Source organism: Macaca nemestrina, chromosome 14, assembly GCF_043159975.1.
Source record: "Macaca nemestrina isolate mMacNem1 chromosome 14, mMacNem.hap1, whole genome shotgun sequence".
Classification (NCBI taxonomy): Eukaryota; Metazoa; Chordata; class Mammalia; order Primates; family Cercopithecidae; genus Macaca; species Macaca nemestrina.
In genome coordinates, this window is record NC_092138.1 from 14,007,549 (window position 1) to 14,034,492 (window position 26,944).

Genomic DNA, 26,944 nt, shown 5'->3' on the forward strand with positions numbered 1-26,944 from the left:
AAACAACCAAAATTTATTTTCTCACAGTTCTGGTGGCCAGAACGTTGGGATTGGGGTGCCAGCATGATCAGTTGCTGGTAAGCTCTCTTCTTGGCTTGAAGATGGCTGCCTTCTTGCTATGCCCTCACATGGCAGAGGGTGTAGCTCTCTCTTCCTCTTCTTATAAAGCCACCAATCCTATTGGATTAGTACCCTCACCCTTATGACCACATTTAACCTTAATTACCACTTAAAAACCCTATTATCTAATACAATCACAGTGGGGGTTAGGGCTTCAACACATGCATTTTGAATGGACATAATTCAGTCTATAGCAGAAGGGAAGAGAGAAAAAGGATGTGGGCTGTGACTTTATGAAATTTCATAGAATCTCAAGGCAGCCCATTCTGCATTTGAGCAGTCCTGCTTGATAGGACTTCCTTACATTGTGCCAAAATCCATCCCTATAACTTTAACCTCAGTGGTCCAAGCTCCTCCCTGACAGGTCTTACATGGCTAGCCTGCCGAGGGATTGCAAAGGCAAATACCTACAAGGCCAAGAAAGATACCTAAATGAGTGAAGGCAGCAAGGTGTTAGACAGCAGGAAGTGGTGGGAACTCAGCTGAATTACAGAAGGGGCACCCTATCTAAAAGAGGTAGCAGATAATCGTCTCCATGCAGCTTCAGTGACCATTGACAGATCCTCCCATTTATCGAGAGAATTGGGATGTCTCACAATTCTTAAGTATTGACCATTGTTGTTGTTGGTTTTGGTTTTTTGTTTTTTGGGGGTTTTTTAGCACTGGTCAAGCGTAGCTTCCACAGATTAAAATCCTCAGTTCTTCAACCACTTCCTCATTAATACAGCACCAGGCCTCTTCTGCCTATAACAAAACATCGCTTTTCTAGTGCCATCTAATTAACAAGAGAAAAGTGCTTCTAAATGCTGCCTTCTAGTAAGAAAATCTGAGACTACCATCAGATTTCATAGTGACAACATCACATTGTGCACACTATGTATTTTTAATACATGCTACTGCTAAGCTATGTTTCCCCCATCATAAACTTCTACAGTTGTATTTCTTGGACCTAAATGTAAGGCTTTTAAGTTATTACCATTAAATTTACCTTAGTGGTTTTTGTTGCCCTAGGCTATCAAACACATTTTTTGGATTCTGATTCTGTCATCCAGTATATTTCCTCTCTTCCATATTGGGGCGAGGGGGAAGTCCTTTCTCTACACATCCAAATCATTGATTTAAAAAAAACTGTGGAATAAGAACAGTTCATAAGGAGAGCTCTCTGACACACTACTGAACTAGAAACCACAATCTCATTAACTCATTCGATACAATCAGTCAACAAGAAATGAATCTTAATTGTTCTTAATTCTAGACTATACTGTTAGCAAAGATTCTGTGGGAGAATGTGTCAAATGCCTTGCTGAACCCTAAATACAGTAAATACATATTCCTGTTTTCTCTAGTAACCTATAACATTTCATTCATTCATTTGACATACCTCTCAACACTTATGATATTCACAACATCAAGCTAAACCCTGAGAATGCAGCAGTGAAGAAGACATTCAAATCCCTGAGTCCATGGAATTTACCATGTGGTAACAGAGATAGTCATTGAACAACAGTGTTCACAATTAATTATTAAATTATAATTATGATACCAAAATATTGGTGATTAAATTGTATAATGTCTAGGTGTATAGTTAAAATAAGGTTGACCTTGAGTTGATAATTATTTAAACAAAGTAACAAAAATAAAAGGACTTATTATACTATTCTCTCTACCTTTTTCTATGTTTAAAATTTTCCATTAAAATTTTAAAATTATAGTTATAATAAGTAATGTAAAAATGTATGGAGTATTTGGAGAATACATAACAGTGAAGAGCTAAACTAATTTGATGAAGCAGAGAGGGTTTCTCCGAGGAACTGACTTTTAAGTTTAAATCGGAAGAATAAGTAGGAATTATCTAAATTGAAAGGGAAATGGAAGAGAAGAAATCCTTCCAGGAAGACAGAACGGCACGTAAAAAAAATTACTTTAAAGCAGGAAAGAACAGTATATGTTCAAGGAAGAAGCCCAATATGGCTGCAGTACAGAAGATAAACAAGAGTTGCTTGGTTTAAAAAGTGGTCAAGTAGACAGATGCCAGATTATGAGGACCATTTGAACAATGTTTTTATCCTAAGAATAATAAATATTTGCCAAACAGTTCTAGTTACATGATCAGGTTGGCACTTTTAGAACAGCACTGTATGTGTATATATGCTCCTATAACCAATAGATGAACCTAGAAATCATTCATGTATATCTATGAGTGAATATATATATAGATACACACACACGTATATATTATGTCACCATACATATTATTTTGAAATTAAGTTGTATAATAATATATATTTATTTTTTAATGGGAGGGTAAACTTTTTAAAAAATGGTTACCTATATGGGGAGGGAGAGAAGTGGGTGATAGAGGGGAAAGAGCTGAAACTAGACTTTTAAAATATATCTTTTTTATTCATTTGGCCTTGAATTTATGTCAGTATATTTCATAATTATAAAATAAAAGTTAATTAAGAAAATAAATCTCTAAAAATTAAAATAAAATTATCTGTGTATTGCATCTGTAGCATGACCACCAGAAAAGAATGTTTTCGAGTGTGTTAAAACCTAATACTTCGTGAGAATTTTATGTAAATTTAAAAAAAATACATAATCCTTTAGAGGAGAGGCTTTGAGATGACTAACTAGAAGCACCTAGTATTTGCCACTTCATGAAGAGGAACCAAACCAGTAAGTAGCTAATCACACTTCGAATCGCTTATCCGAGAGAGAGCACTGTAATTCAACAGAGAAGAGACGGGAAGCACCGAAAGCAAGGAAGGACAAAGTGAGGCCACCTCTTCCGCCAGGACTGGCTGAGAGTCTGCAGAGGCTCCCTAATGTGGGGAAAGGGTAAATGAGAGACCCCCAGAAGTCTGCATTCCTGCCACAGATGCTTATAATCCTAGCCACAGGAGATCCTCTTGGCCCTAATGGGTCCTGAGACTAACATAGGGAGCTGCCTAGAGCCCTTGCAAAGGCATGGCTCCAGAGACAGAGCTCACGCTGGGTCCCATAAACCCCTGAGGCCTCAGCAGCTGCAGCACCCTGCCATTTTGAGAGCCCAGGACCCAGCAGACTGTGTCCTGCCCTGCTACCAGGGGTCAATGCAGTAGCCACAGGCAGTGACTCTACCCCCACCCCCAGCAGAGGGGCAGTCACACATTTTCATATGCCCTGAAGACAAATTCCACTGCCTGCAACCACAGTTACAGACTGCTATAGGGCCAAAGTACCAGCAAAGTCCACACCCACACCCCCCAATCCAGGCTGCCAGCATATAGGCTGCTTCCAAGGTAAACAACCCGGTCCTCCCCCACAGTACCGTCTCTGCCATCCCCCAGCTGAGCATTCCAACAGCTTAGGGATCACCCTGCCCCTGCTTACCACAACCAGCATCCTGCAGTCATCACCTGGTGGACTGAGGGCAGGTTCACCTAGCCTGGTTTGAGTTCGATTCCCTCCCCCAGTAATCAAGCATACCATCCAGGGGCCTGGGGATCACTCATCCACACTGTCCAGGGGCCTGGGATCACCCATCCACACTGTCCAGGGGCCTGAGATCACCCAGCCCAGTCCACCACTGGTGGCACCTGAGCACTCCTCCTGGGATCTGAGGTCCAGGCCATTCAACCTGCTGCTACCACCACAGCTGGCACCCACCTGCATATGCCACCTGCAGGTATGGGGACCAGTCCGCCCAATCTGCCACACTCACTGCCAACACCAGTGCAAACTGCTTGGGTCCCAAAGAGTTGTCTCACCACTGCGACTGCAATCGCCCACTGTTCCTGCTGCCCAGGAAGTCAATGACCTGCCCACCAACCTGACCCACTACTGCCATTTTTGGCACCCAATCAAGCCACCTGGAGGCCCAATAAGTGACTTACCTAGACCCACTAACAATGGTGCCAGCATATACAACCCCGGGGCCCAAGGACAGGCATGCTCAGCCCATCACTACCACCACGGAGGCCCAAAGACTGGCCCACCTGCCATCCCAGTCCCCAGAAAATCTTCTCCATAGCCTCCACTAACCACCACGGCCTAAGCCACCAAGGAAACCACAGTCTCCAATGATGCTGTTTACAGCTGAAAAAAAAAATCACAGAGACCAAACTAAGTTACAGACTCAGAATCAAAGCCAAAATGCTCTAGCCAACCAACACCATAGATTTATCTTCAGGAAAAAGTCCTCCCCTATGAAAGCAAATGTTAAACACTGGAATAAGTGACTATTACACCAGATATGCAGATAACAACATAAGAACACAGGAAACATGAAAAAGCAAGGAAACATGACACCTCCAGAGGAACACAATAATTCTCCAGCACCAGAGTATAATCAAAACAAAATTTCTGAAATCTCAGATAAAGAATTCAAAATATTGCTACTAAAGAAGCTCAGTGAAGGATTCCTGGGCAAGATGGCTGAATAGGAACAGCTCTAGTCTGCAGCTCCCACCGAGACCAATGCTGAAGGCAGGTGATTTCTGCATTTCCAACTAAGGAACAGGGCTCATCTCATTGGGACTGGTTAGACAGTGGGTGCAGCCAATGGAGGACGAGCCGAAGCAGGGTGGGGCGTCACCTCACTCGGGAAGCATAAGGGGTCAGGGAACTCCCTCCCCTAGCCAAGGTAAGCCGTGTGGGACTGTGCTATGAGGGATGGTGCTATCCAACCCAGATACTATGCTTTTCCCACAGTCTTCACAACCCACAGACCGGGAGATTCCCTGGGGTGCCTATGCCACCAGGGCCCTGGGTTTCAAGCACAAAACTGGGCCGCCATTTGGGCAGACATTGAGCTAGCCACAGGAGTTTTTTTTCGTACCCCAGTGGCACCTGGAATGCCAGTGAGACAGAACCATTCACTCCTCTGGAAAGGGGGCTGAAGCCAGGGAGCCAAGTGGTCTAGCTCAGCAGACTCCACCCCCATGGAGCCCAGAAAGCTAAGAACCACTGGCTTGAAATTCTCACTGCCAACACAGCAGTCTGAAGTCCACCTGCGACGCTCGAACTTGGTAGGGGGAGGGGTGTCTACCATTACTGAGGCTTGAGTAAGTGGTTTTCCCCTCACAGTGTAAACAAAGCTGCCGGGAAGTTTGAACTGGGTGGCAAAGCCACTATAGCCAGGCTGCCTCTCTAGATTCCTGTCTAGGAAGGGCATCCCGGAAAGAAAGGCAGCAGCTCCAGTCAAGGGCTTATAGATCAAACTCCCATCTCCCTGGGACAGAGAACCTGGGGAAAGGGGTGGCCATGGACGCAGCTTCAGCCGACTTAAATGTTCCTGCCTGCAGGCTCTGAAGAAAGCAGCAGATCTCCCAGCATACCTCTTGAGCTCTGCTTCAAGTGGGTCCCTGACCCCTATGCTTTCTGACAGAGAGACACCTCCCAACAGGGGTTGACAGACACCTCATACAGAAGAGCTCTGGCTGGCATCTGGTGGGTGCTCCTCTGGGATGAAGCTTCAAGAGGAAGAAGCAGGCAGCAATCTTTGCTGTTCTGCAGCCTCTGCTCATGATACCCAGGCAAACGGGGTCTGGAGTGGACCTCCAGCAAACTCCAGCAGACCTGTAGAAGAGGGGCCTGACTGCTAGAAGGAAAACTAACAAATGGAAGGCAATAGCATCAACATCAACGAAAAGGACGACCATGCAAAAACTCCACCTGAAGGTCACCAACAGAGCAAAAAGGCTGAAAATTCCAAAAACCAGAATGCCTCTTCTCCTCCAAAGGATCACAACGTCTCTCTAGCAAGGGAAAAAAACTGGAGAGAGAATGAGTTTGACCAACTGACAGAAGTAGGCTTCAGAAAGTGGGTAATAACAAACTCCTCCAAGCTAAAGGAGCGTATTGTTACCCAATGCAAGGAAGCTAAGAACCTTGAAAACCCAATGCAAGGAAGCTAAGAACCTTGAAAAAGGTTAGAGGAATTGTTAACTAGAATAACCAGTTTAGAGAAGAACATAAATGACCTGATGGAGCTGAAAAACACAGCATGAGAATTTTGTGAAGCATACCCAATATCAATAACCGAATCGATCAAGCAGAAGAAAGGATACTAGAGATTGAAGATCAACTTAATGAAATAAAGCGTGAAGACAAGATTAGAGAAAAAAGAATGAAAAGGACCAAACAAAGCCTCCAAGAAATATGGGACTATGAGAAAAGACCAAACCTACGTTTGATTGGTATACCTGAAAGTGACAGGGAGAATGGAACCAAGTTGGAAAGCACAGTTCAGGATATTATCCAGGAGAACTTCCCCAACCTAGCAAGACAGACCAACTTTAAAATTCAGGAAATACAGAGAACACCACAAAGATACTCTTCGAGAAGAGCAACCCCAAGACACATAATCATCAGATTCACCAAGGCTGAAATGAAGGAAAAAATGTTAAGGGCAGCCAGAGAGAAATGCCGGGTTATCCACAAAGGAAAGCTCATCAAACTAACAGCAGATCTATCTGCAGAAAACCTACAAGCCAGAAGACAGCAGGGACCAATATTCAACATTCTTAAAGAAAAGAATTTTCAGACAAGAATCTCATATCCAGCCAAACAAAACTTCATAAAGGCAGGAGAAATAAAATCCTTTACAGACAAGCAAAGGCTGAGAGATTTTGTCACCACCAGATCTGCCTTACAAGAGCTCCTGAAGGAAGCACTAAATATGGAAAGGAAAAACCAGTACCAGCTACTGCAAAAACAAACCAAAATGTAAAAACCATCAACACTATGAAAAAAACTGCATCAACTAATGGGCAAAATAACCAGCTGGCATCATAATGAAAGGATCAAATTCACACACATAACAATGTTAACCTTAAATGTAAATGAGCTAAATGCCCCAACTGAAAGGCACAGACTGGCAAATTGGATAAAAGGCAAGACCCATCAGTATGCTGTATTCAGGAGACCCATCTTACGTGCAAAGACATACATAGGCTCAAAATAAAGGGATGGAGGAAGATTTACCAACCAAATGGATAGCAAAAAAAAACAACAACAACAAAAAAAAAAAAAAAAAAAAAAAAAACAGGGATTGCTATCCTAGTCTCTGACAAAACAGACTTTAAACCAACAAAGAACAAAAAAGACAAAGAAGGGCATTACATAATGGTAAAGGGATCAATGCAACAAGATATATATTCTTAAATATATATTAAATATATATTCACCCAATACAGGAGCACCCAGATTCATAAAGCAAGTTCTTAGAGACCTATAAAGAGACTTAGACTCCCACACAGTAATAGTGGGAGATTTTAACACTCCACTGTCAATATTACACAGATCAAGAAGACAGAAAATTAACAAGGATATTCAGGACTTGAACTCAGCTCTGGACCAAGTAGACATAATAGACATCTACAGAACTCTCCACCCCAAATCAACAGAATATACATTCTTCTCAGCAACACATAGTGCTTATTCTAAAATCGAATACAGCATACTGATGGGTCTTGCCTTTTTATCCAATTTGCAGTCTGTGCCTTTTAGTTGGGGCATTTAATTGGAAGTAACAACACTCCTTAGCAAATGCAAAAGAACAGAATTTCTGGGACACAACTAAAGCAGTGTTTAGGGGGAAATTTATAGCACTAAATGCCCACAGGAGAAAGCAGGAAAAATCTAAAATTGACACCCTAGCATCACAATTAAAAGAACTAGAGAAGCAAGAGCAAACAAATTCAAAAGTTAGCAGAAGACAATAAATAATTAAGATCAGAGCAAAATTGAAGGTGATAGAGACACAAAAACCCTTCAAAAAAATCAATGAATCCAGGACCTAGTTGTTTAAAAACATTAACAAAACAGATAGACTGCTAGCCAGACTAATAAGGAAGAAAAGAGAGAAGTAGACACGATAAAAAATGATAAAGGGGAGATCACTACCGATCCCACAGAAACACAAACCACCATCAGAGAATACTATAAACACCTCTACACAAATAAACCAGAAAACCTAGAAGAAATGGACAAATTCCTGGACACATACACCCTCCCAAGACTAAACCAGGAAGAAGTTGAATCCCTGAATAGACCAATAACATGTTAGGAAATACAGGCAACAATTAATAGCTTACCAACCAAAAATGCCAAGGACCAGATGGATTCACAGCCGAATTCTAGAGGTACAAAGAGGAGCTGGTACCATTCCTTCTGAAACTATTCCAAAAAAATAGAGAAAGAGGGACTCCTCTCTAACTCATTTTATGAGGCCAGCATCATCCTGATACCAAAACCTGGCAGAGACACAATAAAAAAAGAATATTTCAGGTCGATATCCATGATGAATATCGATGAGAAAATCCTCAATAAAATACTGGCAAACCGAACCCAGCGGCACATTAAAAAGCTTATCCACTATGATCAAGTTGGCTTCATCCCTAGGATGCAAGGCTGGTTTAAGATACGCAAATCAGGGCGGGCGCGGTGGCTCAAGCCTGTAATCCCAGCACTTTGGGAGGCCGAGACCGGCGGATCACGAGGTCAGGAGATCGAGACCATCCTGGCTAACACGGTGAAACCCCGTCTCTACTAAAAAATACAAAAAACTAGCCGGGCGCGGTGGCGGGCGCCTGTAGTCCCAGCTACTCGGGAGGCTGAGGCAGGAGAATGGCGTGAACCCGGGAGGCGGAGCTTGCAGTGAGCTGAGATCCAGCCACTGCACTCCAGCCTGGGCGGCAGAGCGAGACTCCGTCTCAAAAACAAACAAACAAAAAGATACGCAAATCAACAAATGTAATCCATCACATCAACAGAACCAATGACAAAAACAACATGATTATCTCAATAGATGCAGAAAAGGCCTTCGATAAAATTCAACACCCCTTCATGCTAAAAACACTCAATAAACTAGGTACTGATGGAACATATCTCAAAATAATAAGAGCTATATATGACAAACCCACAGCCAATATCATACTGAATGGACAAAAACTGAAAGCGTTCCCTTTGGAAACCAGCACAAGACAAGGATGCCCTCTCTCACCACTCCTATTCAACATACTATTGGAAGTTCTGGCCAGGGGGATCAGGCAAGAGATAGAAAGAAAGGGTATTCAAATAGGAAGAAAGGAAGTTAAATTGTCTGTTTGCAAATGACATGATTGTATATTTAGAAAACCCCACGTCTCAGCCCAAAAACTCCATAAACTGATAAGCAACTTCAGCAAAGTCTCAGCATACAAAATGAATGTGCAAAAATCACAAGCATTCCTGTACACCAATAATAGACAAACAGAGAGCCAAATCATGAGCAAGCTCCCATTCACAATTGCTACAAAGAGAATAAAATACCTAGGAATACAACTTACAATGGATGTGAAGGACCTCTTCAAGGAGAAATACAAACCACTGCTCAAGGAAGTAAGAGAGGACACAAACAAATGAAAAAACATTTCATGCTCATGGATAGGAAGAATCAATATCGTGAAAATGGCCATACTGCACAAAGTAATTTATAGATTCAGTGCTATTCCCATCAAGGTACCACTGACTTTCTTCACAGAATTAGAAAAAAATACTTTAAATTTCATATGGAACCAAAAAAGAGACTGTATAGCCAAGACAATCCTAAGCAAAAACAACAAACTGGTCATTAGAGAAATGCAAATCAAAACCACAATGAGATACCATCTCATGTCAGTTAGAATGGCAGTTATTAAAAAGTCAGGAAACAGAGGCAGGGCGTGGTGGCTCACGCCTGTAATCCCAGCACTTTGGGAGGCCGAGGCTGGCAGATCACGAGGTCAGGAGATAGAGACCATCCTGGTTAACACAGTGAAACCCCGTCTCTACTAAAAATACAAAAAATTAGCCAGGCATGGTGGTGGGCACCTATAGTCCCAGCTACTCAGGAGGCTAAGGCAGGAGAATGGCTTGAACCCAGGAGGTGGAGCTCGCAGTGAGCCGAGACTGCACCACTGCACTCCAGCCTGGGTGACAGAGAGACTCCGTCTCAAAAAAAAAAAAAAAAAAAAAAAAAAGTCAGAAACAACAGATGCTGGAGAGGATGTGAAGAAATAGTAACGCTTTTACACTGTTGGCGGGAGTGTAAATTAGTTCAACCATTGTGGAAGACGGTGTGGCGATTCCTCGAGGGTGTAGAACTGGAAATACCATTTGATCTATCAATCCCATTACTGGGTATATACCCAAAGGATTATAAGTCATTCTGCTATAAAGACACATGCACACGTATGTTTATGGCAGCACTATTCACAATAGCAAAGACTTGGGACCAACCCAAATGCCCATCAATGTTAGACTGAATAAAGAAAATGTGGCACATATACACTATAGAATACTATGCAGCCATAAAAAAGGATGAGTTCATGTCCTTTGCAAGGATGTGGATGAAGCTGGAAACCATCATTCTCAGCAAACTAACACAGGGACAGAAAACCAAACACCACATGTTCTCACTCATAAGTGGGAGTTGAACAATGAGAACACATGGACTCAGGGTGGTGGGGGTGGCAGACATCATATACCAGGGCCTGTCAGGGGGTGGGGATCTGGGGGAGGGATAGCATTAGAAGACATACCTAATGTAGATGACGGGCTGATGGATGCAGCAAACCACTATGGCACATATATACCTATGTAACAAACCTGCACATTCTGCACATGTACCCCAGAACTTAAAGTATAATAATAAAAGAAAAAGTTTCCCAAAAAAGAAAAGTCCAGGACCAGATGGCTCCACTGCCAAATTCTACTGAGCTTTCAAAAAAGAACACCAATTTTCTTCAAATTACTCCAAAAAGTTTAAGAGGAAGAAGTTCTCAGCCGGGTGTGGTGGCTCACACCTGTAATCCCAGCACTTTGGGAGGCAGAGGAGGGCAGATCACGAGGGTCAGCAATTTGAGACCCGACTGGCCAACATAGTGAAACCCCGTCTCTACTAAAAATATAAAAATTAGCCAGGCTTGGTGGCACATGCCTGTAGTCCCAGCTACTTGGGAGGCTGAGGCAAGAGAATCGCTTGAACCTGGGAGGCGGAGGTTGTGGTGAGCCAAGATTGAGCCACTGCACTGCAGCCTGGGCAACAGAGCAAGACTCCATCTAAAAAAAAAAAAAAGAGGAAGAAGTTCTCCTTAAATCATTCTATGAGGCAAGCATTACACTGACACCAAAACCAAACAAGAACAAGGACACCAACGAAAAAACTAAAGGCCAATATCCCTGATGAACAGAAATGCAAAAATTCTCCATAAAATACTAACAAACAAAACTCAAACAGCACATTAAAAAAAAAAATGACCAAGTGGGATTTATCTCAGATATGCAAGGGTGGATCAACATACAAAAATCAGTAAATATGATACATCACATCCACCGAATAAAGGACACCACCATATGATTTTCTCAATAGATGCAGAAAAACATTGTCTTTTCATGATAAAAACTCTCAAAAACTACACATGGAAGGTGAGAGATGAGGTAGATATATTTAAGAAAAACTACACATAGAAGGAATATACCTCAACATAATAAAAGCCATGTATGACAGACCCACAGCTAGTATCATTCTCAAGAGGGGAAAACTGAAAGACTTTCCTGTGATCTGGAACACGACAAGGATGTCCACTTTCACCACTGTTATTCAACATAGTACTGGAAGTCATAGCTAGGGCAATCACACAAGAGAAAGAAATAAAGGGCATTCAAATTGGAAAGGAAGAAGTCAAATTATCCTTGTTTACAGATGATACGATCTTATATTTGGAAAAACCTAAAGACTCTACCAAAATACTATTAGAACTGATAAATTCAATAAAGTTGCAGGATACAAAAGTAACATACAAAAATCAGTAGCACTTCCATATGCCAACAGTGAACAATTTGAAAAAGAAATAAAAAAGTAATCCCATTAAAAAAAAATCACCACAATAAAATTAAATACCTAGGAATTAACTGAAGAAGGGAAAGACCTCTACAAGGAAAACTATAAAACACTGATGAAAGAAATCAAAGGGTACACAAAAAATCGAAAGATCCTATGTTCACGAATCAAAATAATCAATATTGTTAAAATGTCCATACTACCCAAAGCACTCTACAGATTCAATGCAATTCCTATCAAAATATCAATGACATTCTTCACAGAAATAGAAAAAACAATCCTAAAATTTATATGGAATCACAAAAGACCCAGAATAGCCAAAGCTATTGCATAAAAACAGACACATAGACCAATGGAACAGAATAGAAAACCAATAAACAAATCCACACATCTACAGTGAACTCATTTTTTGACAAAGGTGCCAAGAACATACACTGGAGAAAGGATAGTCTCTTCAATAAATAGCACTGAAAAAACTGGATATCCTTATGCAAAAGAATAAAACTAGATACCTATCTCTCCACTATATACAAAAATCAAATTAATATGGATTAAAAACTTAAATCTAAGACCTCAAACTATGAAACTACTACAAGAAAACATTGGAGAAACCTTCCAGGACATTTATCTAGGTAACAATTTCTTGAGTAATACCCCATAAGCACAGGCAATCAAAGACAAAATGGACAAATGAGATGGTTAAAAAGCTTCTGCACAGCAAGGGAAACAATCAACAAAGTGAAGAGACAACCTACAGAATGGAAGAAAATATTTGCAAACTACCTATCTGACAAGGATTAATAACCAGAATATACAAGGAGTTTAAACTCTACTGGGAAAAATCTAATAATCCGATCAGAAAATGGGCAAAAGATTTGAATAGACATTTTTTAAAAGAATACATACAAATGGCAAACAAAAGGCCTATGAAACAGTGCTCAACATCAATGATCATCAAAGAAATGCAAATCAAAACTATAATGAGATATCATCTCACCCCAGTTAAAATACCTTACACCCAAAAGACAGGCAAGAACAAATGCTGGAGAGGATGTAAAGAAAAGGGAACCCTTGTACATTGTTGATGGAAATGTAAATTAGTACAGCCACTACGGACAACGGTTTGCAGGTTCCTCACAAAATTAAAAATTGAGCTACCAGATGATCCAGGAATCCCACTGCTGGGTATATACCCAAAAGAAAGGAAATCAGTGTATCGAAGAGATATCCACACTCCTATGTTAGTTGCAGCACTGTTTACAATAGTTAAGATTTGGAACCAACTTAAGTGTCCATCAACAGATGAATGGATAAAGAAAATGTGGTAATTATACACAGTGGAGTACTAGTCACTCTTAAAAAAGAATGAGATCTAGTCATTTGCAATGACTTTGATGGAACTGCATGTCATTATGTTAGGTGAAATAAGCCAGGTACAGAAAGACAAACATCACATGTTCTCACTTACTTATGGGATCTAAAAGTCAAAACAATTGAACTCATGGACATATAGGGTACAAGGATGGTTATCAGAGTCTGGGAAGGGTAGTGGGGGGAGGTAGGGGGAGGTGGGATGGTTAATGGGTACAAAAAAATAGCTAGAACTAGTAAATAAGACCTACTATTTGATCACACGACAGGGTGACTATAGTCAATAACTTCATTGCACATTTTAAAATAACTTAAGAATGTAATTGCATTTCTACAACTCAATGGATAAATGCTTGAGGGAATGGATACCCCATTCTTTACGGTGTACTTATTTCACATTGCATGCCTGTATCAGAACAACTCATGTAGCCATAAATATATACACCTACTAGTACCCACAAAAAATAAAAATAAAAAAATTGAAAAAATATACTAAAAAATATACTAAAAAAAAATACTAAAAAATATACTAAAAACAGATCATATACCATATGATCCAGCAATCCCATTGCCAGCTATATATCCAAAAGAAAAGAGATGAATATATTGAAGAGATATCTGCACTGCTATGTTTGTTGCAGCACTATTCACAATAACCAAGATTAGGAAGCAACCTAAGTGTCTATCAACAGATGAATGGATAAAGAAAATGTGGCAATTATATACAATGGACTTCTATTCAGCCATTAAAAAAATGGGATCCAGTCACTGCAACAACACGGATGGAAGTGAAGGTTATTATGTGAAGTGAAATAAGTCAGACACGGAAAAACAAACTTCACATGTTCTCACTTATTTGAGTGAGAAAACTCAAAACAGTTGAATTCATGGAGATGGAGAGTAGAAGAATGGTTACCAGAGGCTGGGAAGGGTAATGGGGAGGCCGGGGGTAAGTAGGAGTAGTTAATGCGTTCAAAAAAATAGTTAGAAATAATGAATAAGATTTACTATTTGACAGCACAACAGGGTGACTACAGTCATCAATAATTTAATTGTACATCAAAAAATAACTTAAAGAGTATAATTGGATTGTTTGTAATACAAAGAATAAATGCTTGAGGGGATGGATACTCCATTTTCCATGATGTGATTACTGCTTATTACATGCCTGAATCAAAGTATCTCATGTAGCTGGGCCTGATGGCGTGTGCCTGTAGTCCCAGCAACTCGAGAGGCTGAGGTGGGAGTGCCATTTCAGCAGAGGAGGTCAAGGCTGAAGTGAGCCGTGATTGCACCGCTCCACTCCCTCCTGGATGACAGAGCGACACCTTTTCTCAAAAAAATAAAATAAAATAAAATAAAATAAAATAAAATAAAGGAAAATATCAGTACATTCTCATGGTATATTTTATCTTTAAAAAAATTAAAAGGGATTAAACATTTCCTGGCCTTCACCCTGTAAACATCTGTAAAAATAACAATTCCTATAGCAGTGAATGTCCCTAGTGCCCAGATTATGGTCTTTACATATCATTTTCCACTAAAAGAAGCAAGGGTTCCTGACAGTAATGGTAGATTCCAGGTCTGGGGCAGTAAATGTTCAAGATGAGCTTGGAAGCCAGGCGCAGTGGCTCACACCTGTAATCCCAGCACTTCAGGAGGCCAACGCAGGCAGATCACCCGAGGTCAGGAGTTTGAGACCAGCCTGGCCAACAGTGAAACCCCGTCTCTACTTAACTTCTCCCCTCTGAGAAGGTGATTTATTACTTATGTGGGAGAACACTCAAAATCTGGTGCCAGAATGGTAACAGTGATTTTTAAGTGTTCAAGGCATTTGCATACTGCATCTCACTTGAGACTCACAAGACTACAGGCCTGATAAATCATCACCCCAACTTTACCAGTGAGAAAACTAAGGCTCAAAGAAATTAGTCAATTGCTGAGAACACACACCCTAAAAACCACACCCTAACAGCCAAAACTCCCTGTGACACTGGAGCAGATCGGCCTTCTTCCAACTGACCACTTCCTCCAATATTAGCTCTGGGTCACCAGTCAGCAAAAATCCTTATTAAAAAGTTGAAAGTGGAACGTCTAATTATAGTTCTGCAATTCACATTAAGGTGTGGATTTTAACAGACTGATTTTAAAAGGCACTTTAATAAACTAATGTCTTAAATCTCTGGAGTGGTAGGAAAAGGGAAAGGATTGTTTTTGTTTTGCTTCATTTGTGTTTTGTTTTTGTTTTGGCATACTCAGGATGATTTGGGAGAGAAGATCTGATCAGGAGGTACCTTCTCCATACACCTTAGCTACATTTTTATGCCATTACAGAAAGGCAGGAGTCAGGAACTTGTTCCCCCTTCCAAAAGTTAGCTAACTCCAACTAAAAGCCAAAACAGAAATACTTGATAGACTTCTTTTCCATTCCTTTTCCATTTTCTAGCTCTACTTCCCCTATGTCCACTCAGAGTTAAATGTTAAAAAATTTAAAACCTCTTGAGTAAATAGCTCAATAATATTTAGTGGCCGGGTGCAGTGGCTCACGCCTGTAATCCCAACACTTCGGGAGGCCAAGGCAGGCAGATCACGAGGTCAGTAGATCAAGACCATCCTGGCTAATACAGTGAAACCCCATCTCTACTAAAAATACAAAAAAGTAGCTGAGCATGGTGGCGGACGCCTGTAGTCCCAGCTACTCAGGAGGCTGAGGCAGGAGAATCGCTTGAACCCAGGAGGGAGAGGTCGCAGTGAGCCAAGATCACATCGCTGCATTCCAGCCTGGGCAACAAAGCCAGACTCCATCTTAAAAATAAAAAAAAAAAAGATTAAATAAACTTGGGCTTAGAAAACTCTGTTTCATTTTATTAGCATCGAGGTCCCATAAAATTGACATAAAGAATCAGGTAATCACAGAAAACCAATAACATCAAATACATAGTTAAAGTTGATTTATATCGGGTCCTAAATGCATTATAGATCTGCTGCCCCAAATCTCAAAGCTTCAATGAATACCAACAGCATGAATTTACAAATACATAAACAGAGTAGTACCAAATTTATTGGATTTATGTATGGGACAGTCACCTGTCTCTCACTCCTAATTATCAGAGACAGTTCCAAAAACTTAGTATCCTATTGTTCATCCCAACATTTGAGAAATATTTAAAATCATCATCAAGGAATATTTATAAATAATTCACAGAAGAAATACAAATGATCAGATTGACAAAGGTATTTCTTTTTTTTTTTTTTTTTTGAGACGGAGTCTCGCTCTGTCACCCAGGCTGGAGTGCAGTGGCCGGATCTCAGCTCACTGCAAGCTCCGCCTCCCGGGTTCACGCCATTCTCCTGCCTCAGCCTCCCGAGTAGCTGGGACTACAGGCGCCCGCCACCTCGCCCGGCTAGTTTTTTTTTTTTTTGTATTTTTTAGTAGAGATGGGGTTTCACCGTGTTAGCCAGGATGGTCTCGATCTCTTGACCTCGTGATCCGCCCGTCTCGGCCTCCCAAAGTGCTGGGATTACAGGCGTGAGCCACCGCGCCCGGCCAACAAAGGTATTTCTTAAATAATAATATTTTGTATAAGTATTTGAGAGGTTAGAAGTCCTGAACTCTTAAATACTCCAGGTAATAGTATTAACTGTAATAATTTTTTAAAGTAGTAATAGCTGTCACTGAGTACTTACCATATGTGAGACACTATACTAAATATTTTAAAACAATGTATTCTTCTATTATCTCCATTTTATGGATGAGGAAACTGATGCTCAAAAACATTAGGTAACATATCCAAGGTCACAAAACTAGTAGAAAAAGAAAACAGAACAAGAAGGCAATTAGGCGTGAGGTATCAAAAGCCTTCAAAATTTGTGTATATTTGGAGCCAGCAATCCTCCTTGGAGTTTATCACGAAGAAAGAATTATAGGCCGGGCGCAGTGGCTCATGCCTGTAGTCCCAGCACTTTGGGAGGCCGAGGCAGGCGGATCACAAGGTCAGGAGATCAAGACCATCTTGGCTAACACAGTGAAACCCCATCTGTACTAAAAATACAAAAAAATTAGCCGGGCATGGTGGCCGGCGCCTGTAGTCCCAGCTACTCGGGAGGCTGAGGTAGGAGAATGGCGTAACCCAGCAGGCAGAGCTTACAGTGAGCCGAGATGACGCCACTGCACTCCAGTCTGGGTGACAGAGCGAGACTCTGTCTCAAAAAAAAAAAAAAAAAAGAATTATAGAAAAATAATACAATTCTGGCCAGGTGCAGTGGCTCACGCCTGTAATCTCAGCACTTTGGGAGGTTAGGAGTTCGAGACCAGCCTGTCCAACATGGTGAAACCCTGTCTCTACTAAAAATAAAAAAAAATTAGCCAGGCGTGGTGGCAAGCGCTTGTAATCCCAGCTACTCGGGAGGCTGAGGCAGGAGAAGTGTTTAAACCCGGGAGGTGGAGGTTGCAGTGAATTGAGATCGTGCCACTCTACTCTAGCCTGGGTGCAACACAGGGAGACCCTGTCTCAAAAAAGAAAAGAAAAGAAATGAAATGAAATATACAACTTTATTTTTACAACAATGTCCATTGTCATATTATTTATAACGATGAGAAGAAGCAAACAACCTAAAGGTCCAACAAAAACCAAATGGCTAGTTTCAGTATGTCCTGCACTGATGTAACAGAATACTCTGCAGCTATTTCAAATGATGGTTTAAATGTATATTTATTGAAACAGAAAATCTAGTCCCACGTTACATGGAAAAAGCAAAATGCAGAGAAGTACATACAGTATAAGGTTTTATTTTAAATAGCATAGGTAGAAAAAAAGTTAAGAATAATATACTCCGGGGGGGGGGTGAGGGATAGCATGAGGAGATATACCTAATGTAAATGACGAGTTAATGGGTGCAGCACACCAACATGGCACATGTATACATATGTAACAAACCTGCACATTGTGCACATGTACCCTAGAACTTAAAGTATAATAATAAAAAAAAAGAATAATATACTCCACAATGTTACATCTTGTAGTAAAATTTTAAGTGATGCATTTCTTTACTCTTATATACTTTTTAGTATTTCTACAACAAAAATGAACTACCTATATAAACATTTGTTTAAAAGGTCCTAAGAAAACTCTATATACTGCCCATGGGAATGCAAAACAATATTGTCATTTTGGAAACCTGGCATTCCTTATCAAATTAAGCATGTCTGCGATATAATCCTACCATTCTACTCTTCAGTATGTACCTAAGAGAAATGAAAGTCTATGCCCCACACAAATGTTTAAAGTAGCTTTATTAACAATAACCAAAAACTGAAAATAATTCAAATATCCATCAACAGATGAATGGATAAACAAAATGTGGTACATCCATACAATGGAATACTACTTAACAACAAAAAGGAATGAAATATTGATATATGCCTGGATACACAACATGCTTAACCCTCAAAATCATTATGCTAAGTGAAAGAAACCAGACACAAAAGAGTACACATTACAGACATGTCTTGGAGATACTGCAGGTTCAGTTCCAGAGCACTGCAATAAAGCAAACATCACAATAAAGCAAGTCACACAAATTTGTTTCCCAGTGCTTATAAAAATTATGCTTACAGCCTGGTGCGGTGGTTCATGCCTATAATCCCAGCACTTTGAGAGACTGAGGCAGGTGGATCACTTGAGCCTAGGAGTTTGAGACCATCCTGGGCAACACCATGAAACCCTATCTCTACAAAAAATACAAACAATTAGCCGGGTGTGGTGATGCATACCTGTAGTCCCAGCTACTCGGGAGGCTGAGGAAGGAGGATTGCTTGACCCTGGGAGGCAGAGGTTGCAGTGAGCTGAGATTATGCCACTGCACTCCAGCCTGGGTGACAAAGCGAGACCCTGTTTCACCACCCCCGCAAAAAAATATGTTTACACGATACTGTAGTCTATTAAATATACGACAGCACTACATCTTTAAAAAATGTACATACCTTAATTTTAAGATACTGTGTTGCTAAAAAATGCTACTGGTCAGCTAAGCCTTCAGCAAGCAAGAAAGAATCTTTTTGCTGGTAGAGGGTCTTGCCTTGATTTTATTTATTTATTTTTTTTAATTTTAGAGACAGGGTTTCGCTCTGTCACCCAGGCTGGAGTGCAGTGGTGCGATCATAACCCACTGCGAGTCTCAACTTCTGGGGCTCACGTGATCCTCCCACATCAGCCTCCTGAATAGCTGAGACCACAGGTGTGCACCACCATGCCCAGCTAAATTTTTATTTATTTATTTATTTATTTATTTGTAGAGACAAGGTCTCCCTTTGTTGCCCAAGCTGGTCTCAAATGCCAGGCCTCAAGCGATCCTCCCATGTTGGCCTGAAAAAATGCTGGGACTACACGTGTGAGCTACCACGCCCAGCCCTGCCTGGATGTTGATGGTTGCTGACTAATCAGGGTGGTGGCTAAGGCAATTTCTAAAATAAGACAACGATGAAGTCTGCCACATCAATTGACTCCTCCTTTCATGACAGATTTCTCTGTAGCATGCAATGCTGTTTGATAGCATTTTACTTACTGTAGAAATTCTTTCAGAATTGAAGTCAATCCTCTTAATCCCTGCCACTGCTTTATCATCTAAGTTTATGTACTGTTCTAAATCTTTTGTTATCATCTCAACATTTGTAGCATCCTCACCAGGAGTAGAGTCCATCTCAAAAAATCACTTTCTTTGCTCATCCATAAAAAGCAACTCCTTATCCTTTCAAGTTTTATTATGAAATTGCAGCAATTCAGTCAGATCTTCAGTCTCCACTTCTAATTCTAGTTATCTTGCTACTTCCACCACCTCTGCAGTTTCTTCCTCCAGTGAAGTTTTGAGCCCTGCAAAGTCATCCATGAGAGTTGGAATCAACTTCTTCCAAACTGCTGTTAATGTTGATATTTTCACCTCCTCCTATGAATCATAAATGTTCTTAATGGCATCTAGAATGGTGAATCCTTTCCAGAAAATTTTCAATTCACTTTGCTCAGATCCATCAGAGGAATCACTATCTAAGGCAGCTATAGCCTTATGAGATGTATTTCTTAAATAATAAGACTTGGCCAAGTGCGATAGCTCACGCCTGTAATCCCAGCACTTTAGGAAGTCTAGGTGTTTGGATCGCGAGATCAGGAGTTCAAGACCAGCCCAGCCAAATTGGTGAAACCCTGTCTCTATTAAAAATATAAAAATTAGCCAGGTGTGGTGGCACACGCCTATAATCCCAGCTACTCAGGGGGCTGAGGCAGGATAATCGCTTGAATCCGGATCCGGGAGTCGGAGGTTGAATCTGGATTCTGCAGTCGGAGATTCTTGCAGAACCAAGATCATCCCCTGCAGCCTGGGTGACAGAGTGAGACTCTCAAATAAAGAAGAAGAAGAAAAAGGAGGAGGAGGAGGAGGAGGAGGAGGAGGAGGAGGAGAAGGAAAAATTAAGATCAAGGAAAAATTATTCCTTAATCCATGAGCTACAGAATGGATATTGTGTTAGCAGGCATGAAAATATTAATCTCCTTATACATCTCCATTAGAACGTTGGTTGACCAGGTGCAATGTCAATGAACAGTGATATTTTGAAAAGAATATTTTTTTTCTGAGGAATAGGTTTCAACAGTGGACTTAAATTATTTAGTAAATTATGCTGTCAACAGATGTGTTGTCATTTGGGCTTTGTTGTTCCATGTATAGAACACAGGTAGAGTAGACTTAAAATAATTCTCCCTCTTTGAGATAGAGTCTCACTGTTGCCCAGGCTGGAATGGTACCATCATGGCTCACTGCAGCCTTGACTTCCCCGGGCTCAGGTGATCCTCCCACCTCAGTCTCCCAAGTAGCTTGGACCACAGGCACACCCACACCTGGCTAATTGTTGTATATTTTGTAGAGACGTTTTCGCCATGGTACCCAGGCTGGTCTTGAACTCCTAGACTCAAGTAATCTGCCCACCTCAGCCTCCCAAAATGCTGGGATTACAGGTGTTAGTCCCTACACTTGGCCAATGTAATTCTTAAGGGCCCCAGGATTTTAAACATGATAAATGAGCATCAGCTTCAACCACATGTCACCAATTGCATTAGCCCCTAACAAGAACGTCAGCCTGTCTTTTGAACTTTAAAGCTAGGTGTTGACTTCTCCTCTCTAGCCATACAAATTCTAGATAGCATCTACTTCCAATTTAAGGCTGTTTTGTCTACATTGAAATTTCCTTTAGTGTAGCCACCTTTATCTATGATCTTAGCTAGACTTTCTGGGTAATTTGCTGCAGCTTCTACATCAACTTGCTACTTTAGGTTGTACTTTTAAGTTATGTCAGTGTTCCATTTTATGGATATACCATATGTCATTTATTCATTCATTCATCAGTTGATAGACACTTGAGTTGCTCCCACTTTTTGGCTACTATGAATAATGCTGCTATGAACATTCATGTGCTTTGATATATAAATTCTACATACTGTTTGGTTCCATTTATATGAAATTCAAGAACAGGCAAAACTAATCTACAGTGGGTAGATGTCAGAAGAGTAGTTACTCAGGGGCAGGCACCTAGTGTCTACTGAAGAAAGGTACCAAAGAAACTTTCAGGAGGAACAGAAACATCACATATTCTTATCTAGGTGGAGGTCACAAAGAGGTAGATAACTTAAAAGTCATACCACTTCACACCTATTAGAATGGCTATAATCAAAAAGATAATATTAATTTTAATGCTTAGTAATAATTGGCTGGGTGCAGTGGCTCACATCTGTAATGCCAGCATTTTGGGAGGCCAAGGCAGGCAGATCACTTGAGGTCAGATGTTCAAAAATAGCCTGACCAACATGGTGAAACTCCATCTCTACAAAAAATACAAAAATTAGCCAGGCATGGTGGTGCACACCTGTAATCCTAGCTACTTGGGAGGCTGTGGTAAGAGGATCCCTTGAACCTGGGAGGCGGAGGTTGCAGCGAGCCAAGGTCACGCCATTGCACTCCAGCCTGGGCAAAAAGAGCTAAACTCCATCTCAAAACAACAACAACAAAAAACTTAGTAATAATTGTTAGCAAAGATGTGGAGAAATGGAAATCCTTATACATGTTAATGGGAATGTAAAACGGTGCAACCACTCTGGAAAACAGTTTGGCAATGCCTCAAAATATTAAAAGTAGAGAACCATATGACCCAGCAATTCTCCTGGTATGTACCCAAGAGAAATAGAAACACATGTCCACACGAACACAATTGTTCATAGCAGCATTATTCATAACAACCAAAAGTGGAAACAGCCTAAATTTTCATTAACTGACGAATGGATAAATAAAATGTGGTACATACACAAAATGAACACTATTTGGCAACAAAAAGGAATGAAGTGTTGATTCTTGCTACAACACAGATGAATCTTGAAAAAATTATGCCAAATGAAAGAAGTCAGTCACAAAAGATGACACGTTGTAAAATTTCATTCCTATGAAAGGGCCAGAATACTGTGGTGAGCCATGATGTCACCACTGCACTCTAGCCTGGGTAACCGAGCGAGACCTAGACTCAAAGAAAAAAAAAAAAAAAAAAAAAACAAGGGCCAAAATAGACAAACATAAAATATATGGAAAGAGCAAGTAGACCAGTGGTTCCCAAGAACTGGCAGAGTAAAGGGAAAGGGAGGACAGGAGCGACTGCTAATGGGCACCAGGTTTCTTTTAGGGTGATAAAAATTTTCTAAAATTAGACTACGGTGATGGGTATAAAAATCTGTAAATATAGGCCATATGCGGTGGCTCATGCCTGTAATCCCAGCACTTTGGGAGGCCAAGGCGAGCGGATCACCTGAGGTCAGGAGTTAAGAAACCAGCCTGACCAACATGGAGAAACCCCGTCTCTACTAAAAATACAAAATTAGCAGGGCGTGGTGGCGCATGCCTGTAATCCCAGTTACTCACTCAGGAGCCTGAGGCAGGAGAATTGCTTTAACCCAGGAGGCAGAGCTTGCAGTGAGCCAAGATTGTGCCATTGCACTCCAGCGTGGGCAATAAGAGCGAAACTCTGTCTCAAAAAAAAAAAAAAAAAAAAAAAAATCTCTGTAAATACACTAAAAATCATTGAATTGTACACATTAAACAGGTGAATTTTGTGGCATGTTAATTATATCCCAATAAAGCTATTTTTATTAAGCCATTGAGCAATACATTTAAAACTTGTATATTTAAACCTATGTAAATTATACTTTAAGGTATTGATCAAAAGACATATTATGAACCACTAAAAATAAAGTAAGAAGGTCTAAGTAATATAATCACGGAATTTTATGGAAGGATGAGGTCTTGGAGGTCATCTGGTCCAGTATTTTGACTGAATAAGAAAACTGAAGGTCCGAGAAACATGACTCGTCTATTCTCAATGGCACAATTGAATAGAAAGTCAAAGACAGGTTTCCAGTACAGCATGTATAGATTACTATATTCAAACATAGAAGTTCCAGAAAATATCTGCACTCGCGTATATAAGGCAGTATTTGCTGGAAAGTATTAATCAGTCTTAGCATGGCCTGTCTGACATATTCTCTTTCATACAAGTCCCTTAAGAATAAGACTTCAAGGCCAGGCCTGGTGGCTTACGCCTGTAATTTCATCACTTTGGGAGGCTATGGTGGGCAGATCACGAGGTCAGGAGATCAAGACCATCCTGGCTAACATTGTAGAAACCCTGTCTCTACTAAAAATACAAAAAATTAGCTGGCCGTGGTGGCGGGCGCTTGTAGTCTCAGTTACTCAGGAAGCTGAGGCAGGAGAATGGCGTGAACCCGGGAGGCAGAGCTTGCAGTGAGCCAAGATTGCGCCACTGCACTCCAGCCTGGGGGACAGAGCGAGACTCAGTCTCAAAAAAAAAAAAAAAAGAGTAAGACTTCAGTGGAAAAGGATGTAAGAACAAACATCTTTTATGTGTGCCACTTTAAACCATTCCACTTTCCCTTTCCAGTTGTTACCCATTTCTCTGAATGATATTGTTCTTTTCCATTGCTTCTGATTGAAAATATTTTAAAATACTTAGAAACAGTTCCAAAGAAGTCAAATAACATGTAGCAATTAATGACTAAATATAAGGAATGCAAAGCTGGACAATCCAGAGAAAAGATAACTTGATTCATTTTAAAATCATCTCTCAAACACAGTTAATTAGGTACATACTTAACTAGGTATTTCCCAGGTCTCTTAAAATGAAATTGTTCAGGACTCAATATTTCTGTTACCTCCTAGGATATTGGTAAATATGGCCTTAGAATTTTATACTAATAAACTTAGAGAAAAAACAAGACGATGAATCACTAGAGTGGATTTCCTGGGATTTATTCCCTGCTCCATCACTGAATAACTTACTTGGTTTAGAGATATCTATTAATATTTAGTTTCCTTGGGCCAATGTTCCCAACTCTGTAAAATAACATGATATAGGATTGTTCTAAAAATTTATTTTATCTTATTTTGAGACAGAGTCTTGCTCTGTGCCCAGGCTGGAGTGCAATGGGCGTGATCTCTGCTCACTGCAAACTCTGCCTCCCAGGTTCACGCCATTCTCCTGCCTCCGCCTCCCAAGTAGCTGGGACTACAGGCGCCCGCCACCACGCCTGGCTAATTTTTTGTATTTTTAGTAGAGACAGGGTTTCACCGTGTTAGCCAGGATGGTCTTGATCTCCCGACCTCGTGATCCGCCCGCCTTGGCCTCCCAAAGTGCTGGGATTACAGGCGTGAGCCACCGCGCCCAGCGGATTGTTCTAAAAATTAAATGAGATTTTTTCCTGTTTAAGATGATGGAAGAGCTACAAGCTTTTTGTTAGTCCCTCCTGAAACTTTATTAAAATGACAGTAAAAGTTATTTTCAGGGTATAAAAGTGCAATATTGAAGAGAAAGAAAGGAAAGCCATCAGCAAACAAGTGATTTTTATCAAGCTTTTGGAAAACACTGAGTTTGGAGGACTGATCACTGATAAAGCACTGATAAAGAAGGAACCACTACTTAGAAAATGAGTGCATAGCCAGGAGCAGTGCCTATAATCCCAGCTATTTGGAAGGCTAAAGAGGGAGGATCACTTAAGGCCAGAATTCGAGACCAGCCTGGCCAACATGGCAAAAGCCCATGTCTACTAAAAATACAAAAAAAAAAAAAAAATAGCTGGGCATGGTGTCGCATGCCTGTAAACTCAACTAGTCAGGTGGCTGAGACAGGAGAATTGCTTGAACCCTTGAGACGGAGGTTGCAGTGAGCTGAGATCGTGCCACTGCACTCCAGCCTGAGCAACAGAGCAAGACTTTGTATCAAGAAGAAAAAAATAATAATAATAAAAAGTAGCCGGGCATGGTACCCAGGAGACTGAGGCAGGAGGACCCTTTGAGCCCAGGAGTTAGAGGCTGCAATGAGCTACGATCAAACCACTGTACTCCAGCCTGTGTGACGGTGTGTAAAAGTGGAAAAGGCTCCCCAGTGGAAGAGCACACCAATCTTATCTGGAGAAACTTCAAATGCTTAGATTCAGAAAATTCAGTTAGGATGGTCAAGAGGAATGAGACCTGGGAATGAAAGCAGGGTTATTATTTAAAGCATGTGCTATGGTTTGAATGTCCCCGCAAAACACATGTTGAAATTTAATTGTCCAACTGTGTGCGGTGACTCACACCTGTAATTCCAGCACTTTGGGAGGCTGAGGTAGGTGGATCACTTGAGGTTAGGAGTTCAACAGCAGCCTGGTCACCATGGCGAAACCCTGTCTTTACTAAAAATACTAACATTAGCTGGGCATGGTGGTGCATGCCCATAATCTCAACTTCTCGGGAGGCTGAGGCAGGAGAATTGCTTGAACCCAGGAGGCGGAGGTTGCAGTGAGCCAAGATCATGCCACCGCACTCCAGCTCCAGCCTGGGTGACAGAACAAGACTCTGTCTAAAAAAAAGAGAGAGAGCCGGGCGCGGTGGCTCACGCGTAATCCCAGCACTTTGGGAGGCCGAGGCGGGCGGATCACAAGGTCAGGAGATCGAGACCACGGTGAAACCCCGTCTCTACTAAAAATACAAAAAAAATTAGCCGGGCGCGGTTGTGGGCGCCTGTAGTCCCAGCTACTCGGGAGGCTGAGGCAGGAGAATGGCGTGAACCCGGGAGGTGGAGCTTGCAGTGAGCCGAGATCGCGCCACTGCACTCCAGCCTGGGCAACAGAGCAAGACTCCGTCTCAAAAAAAAAAAAGTAAAAAAAAAAAAAAAAAAAGAGAGAGAGAAAGAAATTTAATTGTCCATGTAACAGTATTAAGAGGTGAAACTTTAAGAGATGATTAGGTCTTGAGGGCTCCACCTTCATGAATGGACTACCACTATTATCATGGGAGCGAATCTGCTGTCTCAGGAGCAGATTCTTAATTAGAATGAGGGGGTTTGGCCAGATTTCCTTTCTCTGTCTTGCGTGCTCACTTCTGCCTTCCACCCTTCTGCCGCGAGATGGTCCTCACCAGATGCCAGAGCCAAGCTCTTGGACTCCCTAGCCTCCAGAATTGTGAATGAATAAACTTCTTTTCTTTACAAATTACCCAGTCTGTGGTATTCTGTTATATCAATAG

General features: G+C 41.1%; 1 protein-coding gene across 5 annotated transcripts in view; it reads right to left on the bottom strand.

Annotated features, from left to right (window-relative positions):
* Positions 1-26,944, bottom strand: part of LOC105498752 (RecQ mediated genome instability 1) — a 138,613-nt gene that overhangs the window by 65,529 nt on the left and 46,140 nt on the right. Inside the window, exons 4-5 of one of the 5 annotated variants that reach the window (XR_011612375.1) lie at positions 23,288-23,390; positions 17,950-20,208 (exon numbers count right to left, since the gene is read on the bottom strand). The exons of 2 other annotated variants lie outside the window; for them this stretch is intronic. The gene's annotated coding sequence lies outside the window, so the exon portion shown is untranslated. Of the gene's footprint in view, positions 1-17,949; positions 20,209-23,287; positions 23,395-26,944 lie in introns of those variants that run through there. 2 more of the 5 variants (XR_011612377.1, XR_011612379.1) reach the window with 2 other exon arrangements.